Source organism: Mirounga angustirostris, unplaced genomic scaffold, assembly GCF_029215605.1.
Source record: "Mirounga angustirostris isolate CCGP_5_RB_7025 unplaced genomic scaffold, mMirAng1.0.hap1 SCAF_6, whole genome shotgun sequence".
NCBI lineage: Eukaryota > Metazoa > Chordata > Mammalia > Carnivora > Phocidae > Mirounga > Mirounga angustirostris.
Window position 1 is genome coordinate 57,552,140 of NW_026991714.1, and position 16,581 is coordinate 57,568,720.

General features: G+C 40.1%; 1 long non-coding RNA gene across 3 annotated transcripts in view; it reads right to left on the minus strand.

Moving 5' to 3' along the window:
* The window catches only part of LOC123846266 (uncharacterized), a 111,604-nt gene that overhangs the window by 32,436 nt on the left and 62,587 nt on the right, over window positions 1–16,581 (minus strand). For 2 of the 3 annotated variants that reach the window (XR_010412347.1, XR_010412346.1), the window contains 2 exons: window positions 12,440–12,619; window positions 11,839–12,056 (listed from right to left, as the gene is read on the minus strand). This is a non-coding gene — a long non-coding RNA (uncharacterized LOC123846266). Of the gene's footprint in view, window positions 1–7,389; window positions 9,349–11,838; window positions 12,057–12,439; window positions 12,620–16,581 lie in introns of those variants that run through there. The other variant, XR_010412348.1, reaches the window with a different exon arrangement.

Genomic DNA, 16,581 nt, shown 5'->3' on the forward strand with positions numbered 1-16,581 from the left:
AATATCTTATCAATCCCTTTTTTAAAAAATCTTTTATATTTTTCATTTTAAGAGTCATATTCTATCCCTTCATAGCAGCTAGCCTTATTTTTGGTATATATACGTAAGTTGTTCTCTCTTTAAAATTTTGGGATACAGGGCGCCTGGGTGGCTCAGGTGGTTAAGCGACTGCCTTTGGCTCAGGTCATGATCCTGGAGGCCTGGGATCGAGTCCCGCATCGGGCTCCCAGCTCGGCAGGGAGTCTGCTTCTCCCTCTGACCCTCCTCCCTCTCATGCTCTCTGTCTCTCATTCACTCTGTCTCAAATAAATAAATAAATTTTTTTTTAAAAAAATTAAAATTAAAAAAATAATAAAATTTTGGGATACAGTTTCTTCTAACAACAAAATATACCCTAAATCTCTAGTGTATGGCTTTGTTCGTCTCCTGCCTGATCACATTCTCTCCCCCCTTTTTTTTTAAATCCTCTTCATTCTTTTTTCAACCAACTTCTTATCAATTCCTTTTATAAAATCTTTTATAATTTTCATCTTTACATTCATATTCCATCCCTTCATCATATTAATGCTTTATTTTGTACATATATAAGTTTTTCTTTCTTTAAAATTTTGGGAGGCACTTTCTTCTAACAGACCAAAATACACCCAAAATCTAGTATGTTCCACTGATCTATGCACCAGCCTGATCATATTTTATCATATTATGTTTTTTGGGGGGTATTTGTTTATTTTTATCTTTTTCTTTTTTTCTTCTTTCTTTCCCTTTCTTTTCCCCTGGTTTCAGGTCTCTTCTGATTTGTTTAGTGTATATTTTTCTGGGGACATTGTTAGCCTGTTAGCATTTTGTTCTCTCATTCATCTATTTCCTCTGGACAAAATGACAAGATGGAAAAAATCACTTCAATAAAAAGAACAAGAGGCAGTACCGACTGCCAGGGACCTAATTAATACACACATTAGTAAAATGTCAGAATTAGAGTTCAGGGCACCTGGGTGGCTCAGTTGGTTAAGCGACTGCCTTTGGCTCAGGTCATGATCCTGGAGTCCTGGAATTGAGCCCCACAATGGGCTCCCGGCTCAGCGGGGAGCCTGCTTCTCCCTCTGACCCTCTCCCCTCTCATGCTGTTTCTCTCTTGCTCACTCTCTAATAAATAAATAAATAAATAAATAAATAAATAAATAAATAAATAAAATCTTTTAAAAAAAAAGAACTAGAGTTCAGAATGATGATTTTAAAGATACTAGCTGGGCTTCAAAAAAGCATGGAAGATATTAGAGAAATCCTTCCTGGAGAAATAAAAGAACTAAAATCTAACCAAGTCGAAATCAAAAAGCCTATTAATGAGGTGCAATCAAATATGGAGGCTCTAACTGCTAGGATAAATGAGGCAGAAGAGAGAATCAGTGATATAGAAGACCAAATGATGGAAAATAAAGAAGCTGAGAAAATGAGAGATAAACAACTACTGGATCATGAGGGCAGAATTCAAGAGATAAGTGATACCATAAGATGAAACAATATTAGAATAATTGGGATCCCAGAAGAAGAAGAGAGAGGGGGGCAAAAGGTATATTGGAGGAAATTTTAACAGAGAACTTCCCTAATTTGGGGAAGGAAACAGGCATCAAAATCCAGGAGGCACAGAGAACCCCCCTAAAAATCAATAAAAATAGGTCAACACCCCGACATCTAATAGTAAAACTTACGAGTCTCAAAGAGAAAATCCTGAAAGCAGCTCAAGAGAAGAGATCTGTGACCTACAATGGTAGAAACATTAGATTGGCAACAGACCTACCCACAGAGACCTGGCAGGCCAGAAAGGACTGGCAGGATATATTCAGAGCACTAAATGAGAAAAATATGCAGCCAAGAATACTATATCCAGCTAGGCTGTCATTGAAAATAGAAGGAGAGATATAAAGCTTCCAGGACAAACAAAAACTAAAGGAATTTGCAAACACAAAACCAGCCCTACAGAAAATCTTGAAAGGGGTCCTCTAAGCAAAGAGAGAGCTTAAAAGTAACATAGACCAGAAAGGAACACAGACAATATACAGTAACAGTCACCTTCCAGGCAATACAGTGGCACTAAATTCATATCTTTCAATAGTTACCCTGAATGTAAATGGGCTAAATGCCCCAATCAAAAGACACAGGCTATCAGATTGGATGAAAAAACAAGACCCAATGATGTGCTGTCTGCAAGAGACTCATTTTAGACCCAAAGACACCACCAGATTGAAAGTGAGGGGTTGGAAAACCATTTACCATGCTAATGGAGACCAAAAGAAAGTTTGGGGTGGCAATCCTTATATCAGACAAATTAGATTTTAAACCAAAGACTGTAATAAGAGATGAGGAAGGACACTATATCCTACTTAAAGGGTCTATCTAACAAGAAGATCTAACAATTGTATATATCTATGCCCCTACCATGGGAGCAGCCAATTATATAAGGCAATTAATAACAAAAGCAAAGAAACACATCGACAACAATACAATAATAGTGGGCAGTTGAAAACCCCCCTCACGGAAATGGACAGATCATCTAAGCAAAAGATCAAGGGAAATAAAGACTTTAAATGACACACTGGACCAAATGGACTTCACAGACATATTCAGAACATTCCATCCCAAAGCAACAGAATACACATTCTTCTCCAGGGCCCATGGAAGTTTCTCCAGAATAGATCACATCCTAGGTCACAAATCAGGTCTCAACCAGTACCAAAATATTGGGATCATTCCCTGTATATTCTCAGATCACAATGCTTTGAAACTAAACTCAATCACAAGAGGAAAGTCAGAAAGAAATCAAATACAAGGAGGCTAAAGAACACCCTACTAAAGAATGAATGGGTCAACCAGGAAATTAAAGAAGAATTAAAAAATTCATGGAAACCAATGAAAGTGAAAACAAAACTGTTCAAAATCTTTGGTATGCAGCAAAGGCAGTCCTAAGAGGAAAGTATATAGCAATACAAGCCTTTCTCAAGAAACAAGAAAGGTCTCAAATACACAACCTAATCCTACACCTAAAGGAGCTGGAGAAAGAACAGCAAATAAAGCCTAAACCCAGCAGGAGAAGAGAAATAATAAAGAACAGAGTAGAAATCAATGAAATAGAAACCAAAAGAACAGTAGAACAGATCAACAAAATTAGGAGCTGGTTCTTTGAAAGAATTAACAAGATTGATAAACCCCTGGCCAGACTCATCAAAAAGAAAAGAGAAATGACCCAAATCAGCAAAATCATGAATGAAAGAGGAGAGATCACAACCAACACCAAAGAAATACAAACAATTATAAGACCATATTATGAGCAACTATATGCCAGCAAATTAGATAATCTAGAAGAAATGGATGCATTCCTAGCAATGTATCAACTACCAAAACTGAACCAGGAAGAAACAGAAAACCTGAACAGACCTATAACCACTAAGGAAATTGAAGCAGTCATCAAAAATCTCCCAAGAAACAAAAGCCCAGGGCCAGATGGCTTCCCAGGGGAATTCTACCAAACATTTCAAGAAGAATTAATACCCATCCTTCTGAAATTGTTCCAAAAAATAAAAATGGAAGGAAAACTTCCAAACTCGTTTTATGAGGCCAGCATTACCTTGATCCCCAAACCAGACAAAGACCCCATCAAAAAGGAGAATTACAGACCAATATCCTTGATGAACATGGATGCAAAAATTCTCACCAAGATACTAGCCAATAGGATCCAACAGTACATTAAAAGGATTATTCACCACGACCAAGTGGAATTTATCCCTGGGCTGCAAGGTTGGTTCAACATCTGCAAATAGTCAGTGTGATACAATACATTAATAAAAGAAAGAACAAGAACCATATGATCCTCTCAATAGATGCAGAAAAAGCATTTCACAAAGTACAGCATCCTTTCTTGATCAAAACTCTTCAGAGTATAGGGATAGAGAGTATATACCTCAATATCTTAAAAGCCATCTATGAAAAACCTACAGCAAATATCATTCTCAATGGGGAAAAACTGAGAGCTTTCCCCCTAAGGTCAGGAACATGGCAGGGATGTCCACTATCACCACTGCTATTCAACACAGTATTAGAAGTCCTAGCCACAGCAATCAGACAACAAAAAGAAATCAAAGGCATCCAAATTGGCAAAGAAGAAGTCAAACTCTCACTCTTTGCAGATGATATGATACTTTAGGTGGAAAACCCCAAAGACTCCATCCCAAAATTGCTAGAACTCATACAGGAATTCAGTAAAGTGGCAGGATATAAAATCAATGCACAGAAGTCAGTGGCTTTCCTATACACCAACAACAAGACAGAAGAAAGAGAAATTAAGGAGTCGATCCCATTTACAATTGCACCCAAAACCATAAGATACCTAGGAATAAATCTAAGCAAAGGGGCAAAGTATCTGTACTCAGAAAACTATAAACTACTCATGAAAGAAATTAAGGAAGACACAAAGAAATGGAAAAACGTTCCATGCTCATGGATTGGAAGAACAAATATTGTGAAGATGTCAATGCTACCTAGAGCAATCTACACATTCAGTGCAATCCCCATCAAAATACCATCCACTTTTTTCAAAGAAATGGAACAAATAATTCTAGAATTTGTATGGAACCAGAAAAGACCCCAAATAGCCAGAGGAATGTTGAAAAAGAATAGCAAAGCTGGCGGCATCACAATTCCGGACTTCCAGTTCTATTACAAAGCTGTCATCATCAAGACAGTATGGTACTGGCACAAAAACAGACACATAGATCAATGGAACAGAATAGAGAGCCCAGAAATGGACCCTTAACTCTCTGGTCAACTCATCTTTGACAAAGCAGGAAAGAATGTCCAATGGAAAAAAGACAGTCTCTTCAACAAATGGTGTTGGGAAAATTGGATAGCCACATGCAGAAGAACGAAACTGGACCATTTCCTTACACCACACACAAAAATAGACTCCAAATGGTTGAAAGACTTCAATGTGAGACAGGAGTCCATCAAATCCTAAAGCAGAACACAGGCAGCAACCTCTTCGACCTCAGTCACAGCAACTTCTTCTTAGAAACATCACCAAAGGCAAGGGAAGCAAGGGCAAAAATGAACTATTGGGACTTCATCTAGATAAGAAACTTTTGCACAGCAAAAGAAACAGTCAACAAAACCAAAAGACAACCGACAGAATGGGAAAAGATATTTGCAAATGACATATCAGATAAAGGGCTAGTATCCAAAATCTATAAAGAACTTATCGAACTCAACACCCAAAGAACAAATGATGCAATCAAGAAATGGGCAGAAGACATGAACAGACATTTTTCCAAAGAAGACATCCAAACGGCCAACAGACACATGAAAAAGTGCTCAATATCGCTCAGAATCAGGGAAATCCAAATCAAAACTTCAGTGAGATACTACCTCACACCAGTCAGAATGGCTAAAATTAACAAGTCAGGAAATGACAGATGTTGGTGGGGATGTGGAGAAAGGGGAACCATCCTACACTGTTGGTGGGAATGCAAGCTGGTGCAACCACTCTGGAAAACAGTATGGAGGTTCCTCAAAAAGTTGAAAATAGAGCTACCATACAATCCAGCAATTGCACTACTGGGTATTTACCCCAAAGATACAAATGTAGGGATCTGAAGGGGTATGTGCACCCCGATGTTTATAGCAGCAATGTCCACAATAGCCAAACTGTGGAAAGAGCCAAGATGTCCATCGACAGATGAATGGATAAAGAAGAGGTGGTATATATATATACAATGGAATATTATGCAGCCATCAAAAGGAATGAAATCTTGCCATTTACAACAATGTGGATGGAACTGGAAGGTGTTATGCTGAGCGAAATAAGTCAATCAGAGAAAGACATGTATCATATGACCTCACTGATATGAGGAATTCTTAATCTCAGGAAACAAACTGAGGGTTGCTGGAGTGGTGGGGGCTGGGAGGGTTGGGGTGGCTGGGTGATAGACATTGGGGAGGGTATGTGCTATGGTGAGTGCTCTGAATTGTGTAAGAGTGTTGAAAAAAAAAAGAAGATAGCAGGAAGGGAAGAATGAAGGGGGGTTAATCAGAGGTGGAGACGAACCATGAGAGACTATGGACTCTGAGAAGCAAACTGAAAGTTCTAGAGGGGAGGGGGGTGGGGGGATGGGTTTTGGTAATGGGTATTAAGGAGGGCACGTACTGCATTGAGCACTGGGTGTTATACACAAACAATGAATCATGGAACAATACATCAAAAACTAATGATGTAATGTATGGTGGTTAACGTAACATATTAAAAAAAAAAAAAGTGGAGGTTCATTGCCCTCCCCTGAAAGACAGCCTTGCCAGGTAAAGTATTCTTGGTTGGCAAATTTTTTCTTTCAGCCCTGTGTCTTAGAGATCTCTTTTAAGATTATTTTCTGTGGTGACCTATGATCTTTATGAACTTGAATATTCAAATATCTCCCCAGATTTGGGACATTCCCAGCCATTTTTTCTTTCTATATTAATAAGCATGTGATCCTTAGCCAGCACAGTGGTGAGTCTGCAGTGGCTAAAGGGGCTGGTGGGGTCCTCAGTGGTGCCTCCAGGTTCAGTGGCCAGAAACCACAGCAGGCAACAGTGATGGCCAGAGCTGGTGGTGTGCACAAATGTGGCTGCAGGTGCCAGCTGTAGGTGCCTCTGTGGTAACAGAGGCCATCTGCAGACACATGTAGTGATGGGGCCAGGGCAGGCAGCAAGGGCCAGGGCCAACGGCAGGCACACTGGTAACTGCAGGAGCCCTGGATTTGGTGTGTACTGCCGTGGCTGCTGGGTTTTGTCATGGGCGCATGGCAGTGAAAGCCATCGACAGAGGTCAGGCTGGGAGCATGCAGGTGCAGAGCTGGAAAAGCTAGTTACGGATGAGTGAAGTCATGCAGGTCAGTGACAAAAGACAAGCCCCACAAGCAGCTGTGGGGGGCCCTGCTATCCACAAGTGCCTATGGGATGAAAGCTGGCAAAATCTGCAGGGGTCTGCTGTGGCTGTGCTAGTCCTTGGTTTCTTTAGAAATGAAATCTGCTGGGTTTGTCTGCAAAGCAGGTCGCTGGGGACTGCGGTAGCTGCTATTGGCAGCCCCTGCTTTTTTGCTTGGGTAGGCAAGGTTCTTACCCTGTGAAGAACCATTCACAGTCTCTTGAATAAACTTCCTATATTCTCTTGCTTCTGGGATTTTGTACATACTTTTTTTTTTCACTCCATCCTCTTCCTCAACTAACTCCTAACATTCTCAGAGGTTTTCCCTAAATACCCTAGAGTGGGTTGGGTACCCTGGCTCTGCATATCTGTAGCTTCTTGGGCTTATCCTTATCATAGAACTTATCATGTCATGTGGTAATGACTTTATTTTGTTTTTCTGGTATATTTTACAAATGTATTTTGCTCACTGTTATATCCCCAGCACCTAGGTCAGTGCCTTTCACAAAGAGCAGTCACATAATAAATGCTAATTTGTGTTTATAAATAACACAAATTATAAATAAGTGATATAAGGCTATGTATTAGTTTTTTAGGACTATCCTAACAAATTACCACAAATCTGGTGGCTTAAAACAACAGAAATATATTCTCTCCCAGGTTTGGAGATCAGAGGTTGGAAACCAAGGTGCCAGCAGGGCCATGCTCTCTAGTGAAAAATCCTTTCTTGTCCTTCCAGCATGTTGGAGGCTCCTGGCATTCCTTGGCTTGTGGCAGCAACATTTCATTCTCTAATTCCAGCTTCATGTAAACTTCTTCCCTGTGTCTCTGTGTCTCTTCTTTTCTGTCTCTTATGAGGATACTCATCATTGGATTTAAGTTTCATCCTAATCCAGGATGAGCTCCTCTCAAGATTCTTACCTTAATTACATCTGCAAATACCTTTATTCCAAATAAGGTCACATTCTGAGGTTCTGGATGGACATAATTTTGGAGGTCCTCTATTCAACCCACCACATTCTGCACTGTGGCCTCTGACTTTGTGTCCATTCCCTGTGAAAAGTATATTCCCTCCATCCCCACATCCCCAAAGTTAAGACAACTCATGAAAACATCAACTAAGTCCAAGGTCTTCTATAAATATTATCAGTTCAAAAGGTCCCCGGTTTCATCACCTAAATCATCTGAGTCAGGTATGATTGAGATTCCAGGACCAATGCATCCTATAGCAAAATTCTTCTCCATCTGTGGACTTGTGAACTAGAAGACAAATTATCTACTTCCAAAATACAATAGTGGTACAGCTGTAAGGTAGGCATTCTCTCTCCAAAAGGGAGAAACTGGAAGGAATTAAGGAATCACTGGCCCCAGCAGAGTTCAAAACCCAACAAGGAAAATTCCTTTAGGTTTCAAGACTTGCAAATTGTCCTCTGTGGCTCACGGCTTCCACCTCTGGGCACACAGCTAGCTCCATCACCTCCTGCCCCTCCACAGTAGCCCCATCATCCACTGTGTCCCCAGCAGCTGCTCCTGTACCCTCAGCTCCTGGGCCTGCATCTCCATACTGCAAGCCATTCTTCCTGCTCCTTGAAGAGTAGCACACATTTGCAGTCTTGTAGCTCATTTCCTATTTATTGAATTATGGAAAGCTGACAACCTTTTTTTTTTTCTTTAATTCTGTTCAGTTACTGTTCCTTTCCAGTCCAACCTGGAAGTGTTTCTGTTGGCATTCCCAAAAACCTCATGGTCCTCCCATGTATGTCAAGGGGATCCATTCATTAAACAAGATTCTCCCTGAATAACCCCATCTCGATCCCAGAATTCTTCTGAGATGGCTAATTGGATCCAAGCCACATACCTAATCTCTTCAGCAAAAGGTTGTCCAGCAATACCCTTGGACTTCTCTTCAGAATATTTTTCCTCAACAGTGAATTTCCTAATTTTAGCATCCTTTGCAATCTGGATAGTTTGAGAACCTCTCAAATCATCAAATGCTCGTTCTTTTTTGTTTAACATTTTTTCTCTCAATTTCTTATTCTTCTCTCATTTGACTATAAGCAACAAGGAAAAAACAAGCTGCACCTTTCATACTTTGCTTGGAAATCTCACAAAATATCCAAGTTCATCATTTACAAGTTCTGCTTTCCAACCAACAGTGGAACGCAGTCCATCCAAGTTCTCTGCCACTTGATAAAAACAACTGTTTTTCCTCTAGTTTCAAATATGTGCCTCATTTCCTTCGGAGATCTCACCAGAAACATGTTTAACTTCCGTCTTTCCACCAACAGTCCCTTCAAGGCAGTCTGGGCTTTTTCTATCATGCTTCTCAAAATTCTTCCATTACCTATCACTAATTCTGAAGCCACTTTCACATTTGTAGGAGTTGTGACAGCAGCTGTGCACTGCCCAGGACAAAAAAAAAAAAAAAGGCAAAGCATCATAAGGGTTCTAGCAGAGAAACAACCAATAAGATATATATATCTTGACACTGTGCTGTGGCCTACAGGCAGAATTTCTTCTAGATTTCAGGGAAATCTCAGTTTTGTTCTTAAAGTCTTCTAACTGATTAGATGAAGCCCACCAGATTATCAAAGATAATCTTTAAAATCAACTGATTGTAGATGTTAACCACATCTACAAAATACCTTCATAACACCACCTAAATTAGTGCTAAATTAAATAACTTGAAACTATAGCCAAGCCAAGCTGCCATATAAAACAGGTATGTCATTAGTGAGACAGAAAGTAGCACAGAGTATTAGTTCTCTCTGGCTTGTATGGTCATTTATATGATAATGTAAAGATAATGACTCACAAAATGAATATGCTGGACTGCAAATTTGATAGAAAACATACTTAAAGAGAGCCACATATGGAAACGCATATTTTATGATTTCCTTCATAAAAGAATATAGAGAACCCCACTGAATTATCACTTATTAGTTATTGTTATCACTTTGCACTGCTTCCCCTGGCTGATGAATTAAAAGAAGTGAGGAGCACAGGGTGAAATGAGGGTTCAGCTCCCATTCTGTCCCTCAGTTACTTGAAATGGTGCCCAAATTAAAATGTTACATCCTGTGCATTACTGCCCAGAATACTGCAGCTGAAACATTCCTTTAAATTCAAACACACCACTAGAGAGAGCATTTCCATATGTCTCGAATTATGGTTGGAAGTACTAAATAATAATGGTAGTTGTGGTTACTAGAACATTATCTTAGGACATTTCCTGTGCTGCTTTGTATTTTATTAAGGTGGTTTTGCCTAAGAGTTTTCCTACAAATTATCTGATTTTCACTTGGTTATCATCAATTTAAAATATGGGCTACAGATGTGTTCCTGATATAGTTAAATAAATATTGGCAAGGACTACATAGAAAGAGATTTTGACAATGTTAAGGGAGGCCACTTGTCACACAAGGTAAAGCAGCCAACTTCCCTGACAAAATACCAAACCTGTCACACAGGATAAGCCAGCCAACTTCCCTGACAAAAAAACACAACAGAACAAAACAAGCCCCTTCCTCTGGTGAATTGTCTATAGTTCAGTGCCTGACTTTCAGCTGCATTGGCTCAGAAATTCTACCTCTTCAGTGTCCTGGAGTTGATTTAACTTAAGAAGTTGAGTTAAGCTAATGAAGCTCACAAGAAAACAATTTATAAAGCCAGAATATCAAAGTATTAATTTAAAATAAAACTACACTGAGTGAACTAGATGTGTGCATCCACCTGATTATCCCTTTCTTTGTAGAAAAGCTTCATGGATCTCATAAAATGAGATCAAGGGAAACTGAAAGAATCAAATACTGAATGGACTTAAGGCTTTGCTAAACTAATGCTTCCATTTCTACAGCAGGGATCTACCTGTCAGAAGAACCAAAGGCTTGCATCTGTCTATCTAAACCCCTCTTTTCCAGAAAGAGCTTGAATAACCCATTGGCAATATCAAAATCCAGGGCTCTGCTTCTATGTTACTAAGGCAGCTGACTTTCATGTACAATCTAATTGACATATTCTTCATGTACATTAACTTTTTCAATGTGGTTACAGTCAATAGTCATATTGGCCTGTGAGCCAATCATTTTCTTGAAGATGGGCTAGTAGTTATTATAATGACCCCTTCTGAGCACACGCCCTTCATAGCCTCCTTGAATTTGGGGAGATCATATAACTAGTTCTGACCAATAAATTTCAAGTGGAAGAGTCATGTGTCACTTGTAGATTGGAACATTTAAATGCCAGTGTAAACTCTCCTGAGTTCCCTTTATCTTCCAAGATACCCAACTATAGCTCCAAATAAGATCTGCTCTAGGTCCCAAGAAGAAGAAAATACGAAACACAGGCCCTCAGAGAACTTGTGAAGAACACATATCATGAACAAGAAATAAATAAATAAAAGCCTCTTATTGTTTCACTATGGAGATCTTTAAGCTGTTTTTCACGATAGTGAAATCTGGCCTATTCTAACCAGTAAATTGGCACTACATGTTTTATCTATGATAGCAGGTTATCTCTGATGACAGCTTTATTTCCATTTTTCAAAGTTATTGGCAAGCACCTCACTGTTGTTTATCTCCATTAATCACCTATGATGTCATAAATAAATGAATTCTATGTATGTAGTGTTTATGAAGCAGAATACTTAGCTATCCAACCACAGCTCTGTCTATATACCCTGAACTGTCACAGAAGATAAATTATTTCAAATATTTCCACCTAATCATGCTTGTTAAATAATCTGAAATTTTCAAATCAAGCTTCAGCTTCATTTACCATGTTCTATTGAAAGAACTAAGAAGGGTCTGGGACTATGCCCAATTACTAATTTATTTCTTTGTCTGTTTGGGGGTTGAAAAGATTGGGAAAGTAGTTAGATTAGTTCCTCCTACCTTATATGTGACATAGTTCCCTTCATCTCCAACCATTAGACTTGACCATCAACCTTGATCCTCAAACACTAGGAAAAGTGTCCCAAATCCTGATCATATCAAGATTTATCCTCCAATGAAGGAAAACTCTGTGCATGCAGATAATTAAGAAAGGACACTTTGAGAGTCTCTCTCTCCCTTCTCCTTCCGTTGATGGCACACCACCATCTTCTTCTCCTCTGTGAAAGAAAAAAAAAATGGGGAAGACACTTTGGAAGGAACTTCCAGATCAGAGACTCTAACTTTGCTATAGTTGAATCAAGATATTGCTCTGATCCTTTTTTTTTTCTTTTTTTTCAGAAAAAGTTCAGCTCTCTGGATAGATGAAAGAAGGATATGAGGCATTTTGGATAAAGCACTTAAGACCTATGAGTACTATAGAAGTGTTATTTCTCGTTTTTAGGGACTGTTAACTCGTAAGTCAGAAATGTAATCAAGATATACTTCAGTGTATAATTTTCAGTGTGATTGTATTTGAAGTCATAATCATATAAGGGAAATAAGCATCTCCTTGTAGCTCCTTGCTTTTCTTTGATAAGTTCCTTTGAGGTGACTTACTTACATGCTCCAGAAATTAAGGCTATAAATAACAATCACCGCAGAAGAGAGGACTGCTCGACATAAGGCCTTGGAAACATCACCACCAAGTCACGAAGTCCTTCATCTGTGTCTCTGGTCAGCATCCGGTGAACGTTGGCAGCAGGCAGAAGGCCCATAGCTTATCTCATTACCATGCTGTGGCCTTTAAGAGATGAGTCAAGGGTTATTTTAACCAATTCCTAAGGATTTGTAGACTAAACACTATTCTTTCATGACTATAATAGAAATTTAAGGGTAGAGTGGGCCAAAGATCCAGAAAACCTTGAATTATAAGGGAAATTAAAAATCATCCAGATGGGGCACCTGGATGGCTCAGTTTGTTCAGCCTCCAACTCTTGGTTTTGGCTCAAGTCAGGATCTCGAGGTCATGAGATTGAGCCCCATATTAAGCTCTATGCTCAGCAGGGAGTCTGTTTGAGATCCCCTCTCCCTCCCCCTCCCCCTCTGTCCCTCCCCCCTGCCACTGCTTGCATGTGTGCATACACATGCTCTCTCTCTCTCTCTAAAATAAATCAATATTTTTAAAGATTCTATTTATTTATTTATTTGAGAGAGAGAGACAGCATGAGAGAGAGTGAGCACTAGTTGGTGGTGGGGGAAGGGCAGAGGGAGAGGGAGAAGCAGACACCCCACTGAGCAAGGAGCCTGATGCAGGGCTCAATCCCAGGACCCTGGGATCACGACCTGAGCCAAAGGCAGATGCTTAACTGACTGAGCCACCCAGGCGCCCCAATAAAATCTTTTTTTAAAAAAATCATCCAGACTAGTCTCAGCCAGTGAGAAATCTCCACAGTATCCTTGATAAATAATGTATTAAAGGAATTGTGCTTTCTAAGCAGCTATAATGGCTATCATTTATCGAGTTATTATAAACTAGGGAATGTGTCCTCACCAAAACCCTATGAGAAAAATAATTTTAGTGCCTCCTTTTACATATGAAGGCCTGGAGGATTAGAGGAGCTGAAGAATTGGGGACGGAGCAAGATGGCGGAGGAGTAGGAGACCTGGATTTCGTCTCCTCTCAGGAATTCAGCTGGATAGGGATCAAACCATTCGGAACACCTACAAACTCAACAGGAGATCGAAGAAAAGAAGAGCAACAACTCTCTCATCAGAAAAGCGACCACTTTCTGGAAGGTAGGACGTGCAGAGAAGTGAATCCGAGGCGATATTCGGGAGGATAGACGGCAGGGGAGGGGCCTCCGTAGGCCGCTTCTGGCAGGTGATAGAGCAGTGGAGCACAAAATCGGACCTTTTAAAAGTCTGCTCCACCGAGGGATGTCACTCCGGTGGCTAAGCAGGGGGTGGAACCCTCGTGGGACAGTGTGGTCTCAGGACCCTCGGGGTCACAGAAAGACCGGGGGTGCCTGAGTGTGGCAGAGCTCCCAGGTAACAGCACAGGGAAGCCGGCTGCAGAGGCAGAGCCCAGGCACGGGCTCTTAGCTCGGGGTTGCCATAAACCATGACCGCGGCACAGTCAGGCCCCTGCTCCTCCAGCAGGGACCAAATAAGCGGCAGATCCCGGGAGACTCCCCTTCCTCCCCTGGGAGGAGCCACGCGGGAGTGCACCTCAGGGATCTGCTGGGTTTGGAGACTCCACCCGGGGTCGGGTGCCAGAGATAGAAACACACGGTCACAGGCCGGGTGAGCACGGAGTGCGGCCGGAGACCGCGGAGATGAGAGTGACTGACTGCTTTTCTCTGGGGGCTCACTGAGGAGCGGGCCCGAGTTCTCAGCTCCTCCGAGGCAGAGATTGGGAGGCCGCCATTTTCACTCTCCGCCTCCAAAGCTGTACAGAAAGCTCACAGGGAACAAAAGCTCTGGAGAGCAACCCGAGCAGATTACTTAGCCCGGACTGGGCAAGGTCGGGGCAATTCCGCCTCTGGCAAAGACATTTGGAAACCATGGCAACAGGCCCCTCCCCCAGAAATCAGCGAGAACAGCCAGCCAAGACAAGTTTACCGATCAATGAGAACAGCAGAACTCCAGCGCTAGGGGAATACTACACATAGAATTCATGGCTTTTTTCCATGATTCTTTAGTCTTTCAAAGTTATTTTTTTTAACTGTCTTTTTTTCTTTTTTTGAATTTTTCTTTTTCCCTTTTTCAACCAACATCTTATCAATCCCTTTTTTAAAAAAACATTTTTATTTTTCATTTTTAGAGTCATATTCTATCCCTTCATAGTAGTTACCCATATTTTTGGCATATATATATAAGTTGTTCTCTCTTTAAAATTTTGAGATAGTTTCTTCTAACAGATCAAAATATACCCTAAATCTATAGTATATGGTTTTTTCCTACTCCCCTGCCTGATCACATTCTCTCCCTTTTTTTTTCTTTTTTCTTTTTTTAAATCCTCTTCTTTCTTTTTTCAAACAACTTCTTACCAATTCCTTTTATAAAATTTTTTATAATTTCCATCTTTACAGTCATATTCCATCCCTTTATCATATCAACCCTTATTTTTGTACATATATAAGTTTTTCTTTCTTTAAAATTTTGGGAGGCACTTTCTTAAAACAGACCAAAATACACCCCAAATCTAACATGTGGCACTGATCTATATACCAGCCTGATCATATTTGATCACATTATGGTTTTTTGTTGTTGTTGTTTTGTTTTGTTCTGTTTCTGTTTGTTTTTATCTTTATCTTTTTCTTTTTTTTCTTTTTCTTTTTTCTCTCTTTCCCTTTCTTTTCCCACTGCTTCAGGTCTTTTCTGATTTGTTTAGAGTATATTTTCTGGGGACGTGGTTACTCTGCTAGCATTTTGTTCTCTCATTAATCTATTCTCCTCTGCACAAAATGACAAGACGGAAAAAATCACCTCAACAAAAAGAACAAGAGGTAGTACCGACTGCCAGGGACCTACTCAATACGGACATTAGTACGATGTCGGATCTAGAGTTCAGAATCATCACTTTAAAGATACTAGCTGGGCTTGAGAAAAGCATGGAAGTTATTAGAGAAACCCTTTCTGGAGAAATAAAAGAACTAAAATCTAACCAAGTTGAAATCAAAAAGGCTATTAATGAGGTGCAATCAAATATGGGAGCACTAACTCCTAGGATAAATGAGGCAGAAGGGAGAATTAGTGATATAGAAGACCAAATGATGGAAAATAAAGAAGCTGAGAAAATGAGAGATAAATAACTACTGGATCACGAGGGCAGAATTTGAGAGATAAGTGATACCATAAGACGAAACAACATTAGAATAATTGGGATCCCAGAAGAAGAAGAAAGAGAGAGGGGGGCAGAAGGTATAATGGAGCAAATTATAGCAGAGAACTTCCCTAATTTGGGGAAAGAAACAGGCATCAAAATCCAGGAGGCACAGAGAACCTCCCTCAAAATCAATAAAAATAGGTCAACACCCCGACATCTAATAGTAAAACTTACGAGTCTCAGAGACAAAGAGAAAATCCTGAAAGCAGCTTGGGAGAAGAGATATGTGACCTACAAGGGTAGAAACATTAGATTGGCAACAGACCTATCCACAGAGACCTGGCAGGCCAGAAAGGACTGGCAGGATATATTCAGAGCACTAAACGAGGAAAATACGCAGCAAAGAATACTATATCCAGCTAGGCTGTCATTGAAAATTGAAGGAGAGATAAAAAGCTTCCAGGACACACAAAAACTAAAGGAATTTGCAAACACAAAACCAGCCCTACAAGAAATCTTGAAAGGGGTCCTCTAAGCAAAGAGAGACCCTAAAAGCAACATAGACCAGAAAGGACACAGACAATATACAGTAACAGTCACCTTACAGGCAATACAATGGCACTAAATTCCTATCTTTCAATAGTTACCCTGAATGTAAATGGGCTCAATGCCCCAATCAAAAGACACAGGCTATCAGATTGGATTAAAAAACAAGACCCATCGATATGCTGTCTGCAAGAGACTCATTTTAGACCCAAACACACCCCCAGATTGAAAGTGAGGGGGTGGAAAACCATTTACCATGTTAATGGACACCAAGAGAAAGCTGGGGTGGGAATCCTTATATCAGACAAATTAGATTTTAAACCAAAGACTGTAATAAGAGATGAGGAAGGATACTATATCCTACTTAAAGGGTCTATCCAACAAGAAAA